At 38.0% G+C, this 6,911-nt stretch overlaps 1 pseudogene; it reads right to left on the reverse strand.

The window, feature by feature from the left end:
• Positions 1-1,438: 1,438 nt before the first annotated feature.
• LOC112475474 lies at positions 1,439-1,557 on the reverse strand (annotated as a pseudogene).
• Positions 1,558-6,911: the final 5,354 nt, after the last annotated feature.

Here is a 6,911-nt window from a genome sequence, read left to right on the forward strand (position 1 = left end):
GAGGGTTGACGCGTTCGCTAAAGCTAGTCACCTGAGTCCCGCTCTCATACAGTGCTCTGGGAAGGAGCTGCACCTTCGATAAAGCCTTATGAAAGCTGAGGGACAGAATTCCAAGTGCTTTAGCCTTGGAAGCCCCCAAAATGTCACTGCAGCTAAACCGACCCAGAGAGATGGATGTAGTTGATGGGGTCTTCAGTCTCCCACAGACCATGAAAAGTGTGCTACGTCTTACACCAGAATGAAACAAATTCATACTTACTGCCTGTTTTGTATGTTCAAATTATTGAATATTTTGAATTCAAAGCGAGTAGAATTTACCATTTTCATTTGGATGCTTGATGTGGTGTGATGTAGCTGCTGTCTGGTCCTGGCCCTTGCTGAGAAAACATAGTGGTTTCTTCTCGTTTCGTGAACAGATGATGGAGCAGAAGTTGGTCATACTGAGTAGGAACTGGGAGCAGAGTAAGGGCGGTTGTAATTAGGAAGCTTTTCTTTCACATAAATATATCAGAAGACCTTATTTTTTGTATCACTTCAGAATTTTTACAGCATTTCATTCCCGTGGTTGTGTCATTCACTTCTTCATTCAATCCTCATAAACAACTTCCTGAGTAAGGCACAGTGGTCGCCAGGTAAAAGCAAGGCTGAGGCTAAAGCCAGGACTCTAGACTTCTAGAATCATGTGTTCAACCCCACCTTGATATATTTGCATTCTAATTTGACTTCTCCTCCTGTAGACCAAGAATTGAGGCCGTGGACATGGTGATGATTTCTCTTGGCATCATTTCCTAGTATGCGAAGTATGCTAACTGTGCATTTGAAATAAACTAGCCACTGGGATCTGTTGACAAGGTGCACCCAAAATAGACTTGCGCAGTGAAATTAATGCTGTGCTAAGTCCTCAGTCCTTTTAGGAATGTTTCTCTGTAAACAATTTGGAAAATAATCTTCTTAAAACGATTCGATTCAGTCATCACCATTCCAGTTCAGAGAATTCTTTATCTATTAGTGTTTTGGCAGGGCATGAATTAAAATGCATATAACAACAGTTATAATTTTCCCACACCACTGAATGGGAAGTTAATGTCTAGGGCTGAAAATAATGATGTAAGACAATATAAACCTACTTGCTCAAGAAAATGAATATAGCAACCACATAAAGTAAAATGAAAAAAGAAAACACAGTGGCTTAAGTGGAAAGAACCCCGTAATCCCTCAACTGTTTCTTGCTTGTCTTTCTAAAAAAAGTTTTATGCAAATGCAAGTGAACATATACAACTGTATCTATGCACACACTGAGATTTATTTCTATACTTGTTCTTTGTTTACACAAATGAAATTCTAGCATATATACCTCTTGTGCCTTAATCTTAAGAGTCTTCTAAAATAACATATGAAATCTAATTCATTCTCTCTCTCTCTCTCTTTTTTTTTTTAACGTCTACAGCACCTGGTCTTCCTAGGCGGTCTCCCATCCAAGTACTAACCAGGCCTGACCTTGCTTAGCTTCCGAGATCAGAAGCGATCAAGCATGTTCAGGGTGGCATGGCTATAGACTAATTCATTCTCTCTTAACAGCTGCTCAGTATTCTGTAAGAAGGCATCATAATTTCTTAGTGAGAATTAATATTGTTTCTAGTTTTTTATTGTACATACATCCATTTACTAAGGAGGCTATCCCTATTGGATTTGTTGGGTCAAATGCATGTATAGTTAAAATTTCGATAGATATGGCCAAACTGTCCTCTAAAAATGTCGTGCTATTTTATGTTTACCAACAATCAATGAGAAAGCCATCAGACATATCAGGTTTTAACAAAAGCTTTAATCATTAAAAAAATCATTTTATAATTGATAAAATAATCCCATTGTTTTCATTTGCATATGTTTAATTACATGTAAAATTAAGCATCTTTTCATATATTTATTAACTATTTGTATTTCATTTTTTGTGAACTACCCATTTATAGTATTTGCTAACTTTCTGTTTGGTGTTTGTTCTTTTTCATTGATTTGTTAAAGCCCTAAGTACATGATGGCAAGTCTTATTTTTTTTTCCGTTTATCTTTTTTTTTTGTCCTATGTATCTAATCTCTATCCTCCTACCTACCTACCTATACATATACACATTCCTATAGATGTCTTAATTATTTTTTTATATCTTCTAGATTGTGTGGAATGCTAGGACATTTTTAGGATTAGGGAATTTAAAAACTGGGTTTAAATACAGTTTGATTTTATTTTGTGTTTCATGTTTTTCTAAAACAAAGTATCCACAGACTTCTCTAACCAATGCCAATTTTATTTTATTTTCATCTGATAAAATTCTAGAGATAAACCACCTTGGAGGCACTTGATGAAAACACACATCTCTTTTGGGAATGCTGATTAAATTCAGTAAGGAAGGGATGCGTCCCCTCTTTGCCAAGAGAGAAGTCCTCTGTTCTGGGGAGAAAGAACTTGAGCTTAAAGGTTAACATGCTCAACCCCTACCAAAGAGAGGTCAACAAAGACACTCACTATCTAAACTTGAATAAATTTTTAGTATTCTCTAGAGGAAGGATGGCTTGCTCAGAGACAGGGGCGAAAAGGGGGACAGAACCATTATTCAGGGTGAAGGGGGGCCTGTTATACTTCATGTTTACGTTCCAGGAAAATATAGTTTATAGTAAGTAGACATACAATTGGACTTATTCCCATAAGAACTAATATAAAAAGTTTAAATGTGTTCTGACTACCACCTACAACAAACGCACCTACCCACTCATACTACTAAAACTCATTAGATAACATTAAAATTTAAATACGTGATACATAAATATTGGTATCTCTTTGCTGTTGTGATTTGAATGCTCCAGATCCATCCATGCTTAGCAGAAGGCGAGCAGTCCCGCCAAGCGTAGTTAAGGACTTTTATTCATGGCTGAGGCATTCCACTGATTTATGATCATGACACGATGGTCTCCTCTTCCAACAGTGGTTTAAAAAGACTCTCCAGAATCAGCCACATTTGCGAGTCTTTGATAAATTAAGCAAGCCAAACACAAATTGGCTGTAATGGGTGTGTACTCCATTAATTCATTAAAAACACTGTTGCAGAAGACATTTCCCATTAATACATCAGTGAGGAATTGTTTTTATATTTAATTAACAGAGATTTGAAACAAGGAACAGACCTCTGTATTTACCTAGTCCAGTACTTTCATGTTCCAGAAAAGGGAAGTAGATTTGAAAGAGATTAAATGAATTGTTTAAGACTACTCAGCTTGTAATAAAATTGGGTCTAGAACCCTAATCTCCTGGTATACAATCTAGAGCTCTTTCTGCTGTCACATTCTTTCCGATTTCATCCCGGTTAGCAGAGGAGAATACGTAAATATGAGTTGTACCAAGATATATGAGTTCTCAACGCTGGCTACACTTTTGAACCATCAGAGAAGCATTTTAAAAATACACATGCCTGGGCCGTACAGTTATTGATTGTCACTTTTACTTGGCCCGGAGCGAGGCTTGAACAGGAGCAGTGTTTTATAAAAACTGCTCCCATGTGAAGGTGAGTTATAGCTGGGATCAAAACTCACTGGTGTTATAGAACAAGCAATTCTGAAATTCTGTGCATTTCCCCTAAAATTTGTGATTCCTAAATTTGTGATTCCTGCTCGTACAGACCACAGGCATTCTTTGTTAAACTTTGCACTTTACAAGCTCCCATTGATCTGACTTTATTTTTCACAAAATTTTTCTTTAAAATTTTTCAGTATTTAGGAAAAAAAAGAAGAAATAATTTATAATCATATATGTTTAAACCACCTCTCATTAATACCTGTTAACATCGAATCAAATTTGCTGAGTCTTTTTTTATTATTAATCACTGAAATAAAACTCTTCGGACAGAGTTGAAGTACACCCTTTGGGGTTCTCATCTAATTTCCAGGTTTTCCTTTATGACGATTGAGGTGAAAGAACAGACAAACAGTTCACTCCCTCCCTTACTGCCTTCTCATTTCTATGGATCTGGAGGATGAATCTATTCGCAGTAAGGAAAATGCCCCCTGAGCTAATGGAGAGCTGTAAGATCCTCACAGTAAACGGTGATTCTGGCATGTTGTGGAACACACCAGCCGAGTCGAGATCATGAATACCTCGTCCACATTTTGGTAGGAGGAAAGTGGCTCAGTGAGATGTGTCGAGAGGTCAGTTTCCATGCTCACAAAAGGACTTGGGAATCATGGACCACAGACATGTATTTAGGAATGTAAAAATCCAATAGCTGAAGATATGCAGAGCTATTATTTTTCTTGGCTGAGACGGATCCTTTTTTTCTTTTCCCCATAAATTAGGGTTTTAAAATGTTGTTGCTACCACTTATTTCCCTTGGCATGTTCAGTGACTGAGTTTCTTTGTTCCCACTGCCTTCTCTGCGGACCCTCTCGAGCGCCTTCTCTTGAGTAAATAATCTAGCTTTTCTGTGGCTTGTGTAGCAGCTTAGTACTTCTTCGGTAATTTTTTCCCTCTGGCTACGGAGGGAAAAGTCTAATATACCTACCTCTGTTGACCATATTCTTAATGTATATGCTTTGCCTTCTTCAGCTTCTGAAGTTAAGGGCGTTTTGTTTTATTGTTCTCCAATGGACAATTGTATGCTCTTCAGCAAGCACCTTGACCTAAACTTCTGTTCTGATTTCACACTCTGTCCATTTGTAGTCAGACAGTGGTCCAGCGAAACTAAGTAATTCCCATGGTACGCACTGTGTGGGGCATGTTGCTGTTGAATGGCATAGTGTTCTGCCCTGTTATTTTTTAGTTGTCGTTAACAGAAAAAAGAAGACAGGCGAAGACCTGTATCCTTAATATATTCCAGTTGTTTCTTTAGTTTTCAAGTCTAATATACCTACCTCTCTCTCTCCCTTCCTCTCCCTCTCTCTCTTCTTTTCCCTCTCCCTCTCTCAACATCTTGTCTTTTATTATTATGTTCCATACCACCCCAAATGAACTTGAGCTATAAAGCTAATTGCTCTCCCCTTCTAAGTTTTTCCGCTCAGCACTTGCTACATACTCTGTAGTTGTCAAATCAAATTTTTGCCAAGAAAGAACAGACTTTGACGATCCAAGGAACTCCCATAAGCACATACGTGTGTTTTGATAGGTTAATGCCAAGTACACCAAACATATCAAGAAGAAAAAGGAGACCATGGGTGTGCAGTAGCTTGAAAAACCACATCCACCCATTTAAGAAGTTGTAATATTGAAAACACAGTGACGGCTGCCATTCTGTTCACAGAAGTGATTTGCTTTGTTTGCAAAGCCTTTTGGATTTTAAAAGGAGAGCTCGCTTCTCCGTTCTGTCGTTTGAAGATGGTGGCTGGGTGAACACGAAGAAGAAAACGGGAATTGCAGTGTTAGACTGAACCGTTTCTCTAATGGTTGGGCGTCTAATTCCCAGGGAGGTGCAAGGAGGCGCTGGGAGTCAGAGCACCACCCACCCAGGCAGCATCTCTTTCTGCACCTGGAAGACGCCAATGACATAAAGTTGTGAGTGGTTAGGTCTCCCCATATGGCTCTGGTGTGCCTCTCAGAAACATAGCATGGTGTGCTAAATTGGGTTTATACTTTCTTAGATTAAGCTGGGCTGGCTGCATCATGGGCTCTGGGAGGGAGACTTGATGGATGCGGGTGGTGGATTATGCCCATATTTGCTTTATGTCATTCAATCTTATTTTGAATTCCAACTTTTAAAATGGCTTACAAATGGCTTAAAGTCGTTAATGTTGTTTTCCTTTTAAAAAGTTCCATTGCATACTAACGAGCAGTTTAGTGCTAACAGAAGCTACATTGCCATGCAAGCTGAAGTTTGCCATATGCTTAACTCCTGTTTCACACAAGCACTAAGTTTGCAGAATGCAGAGTTGCCACAAATATCCAAATGCAGAATTAGGTCCCATGTACAAGTATGTGAGTGAAGAATTTGGCTCATGCATATATCCTTGGAAAAAATTTTCCCATAGTTTTCTTTTCTCTAAGGTATTCAATGGGCCAACACTTGTCCTCATGTTTCAAACATTTCAGCCCCCCTGAAACATTTTGATTGCCTGTTACATTTACTAGAATTGCACAATGCTGTGTTCCAAATGATATCTTATTCACTGGCTTCATATAATTTCAGAATTATTCCTCTGCTTCATACACTATGTTCTTATGTGTATGGCTTCTATTTTTACTTTACTTCTTCCTCTGTTTTCCTTCTGCCATTCCATCCAACATGTTTCAAATTTGTGTAGTTGTTTATATTTGAGACAATCATACTTGAAACCAACAATACTTACTTTATTTAAAAAGTATTTTCTTGATGCAATTCCCAATTTTGGGACCTGGCACATCAAACTCAACAGAAAGAATGCAAGCCTTGGGAAGACAAAATAAACCCATGATGTAATCGGCTGAGTTGATGTGTTGATTCCACCCTTGTGGAATTAGGATCTTTATTTTATTATCTTTGAAACTCAACAATAACAGAAACATAAGAGTAGTCTTTTAGCAGTGCAAGCTAGATTTTTTTATGTGAGTGAGAAGGTTTGAAAATGGACACTAGTGGTCTTGTTTCTTGTTATTTTGTTTTGTTTAATCATCAGGTATGTGCCTAGGTACCTAAGATTTGACAAATGTGTGTGTGTCTGTATGTGTGTTTTCATTTTAAAGAACTCAGATGTTTACTGATAAGTTAACAACATGCTCTACTCAGGAAATCAAAAGACCTAGATTCTAGATCTACTCATTCAATCTAGAAGTCATCATGTCCTGTTAGGTCGAGAGATGCTCATGATGCTTGATTTCGTCTCATTGACAAAGTAGAATCAGACACCCAGTTTCCCTGATGCAACTCGACTTTTTGGGAAAAATACAGTTTTATGACC

The sequence above is a fragment of the Pteropus alecto genome, unplaced genomic scaffold, assembly GCF_000325575.1.
Source record: "Pteropus alecto unplaced genomic scaffold, ASM32557v1 scaffold110, whole genome shotgun sequence".
Taxonomy (NCBI): domain Eukaryota; kingdom Metazoa; phylum Chordata; class Mammalia; order Chiroptera; family Pteropodidae; genus Pteropus; species Pteropus alecto.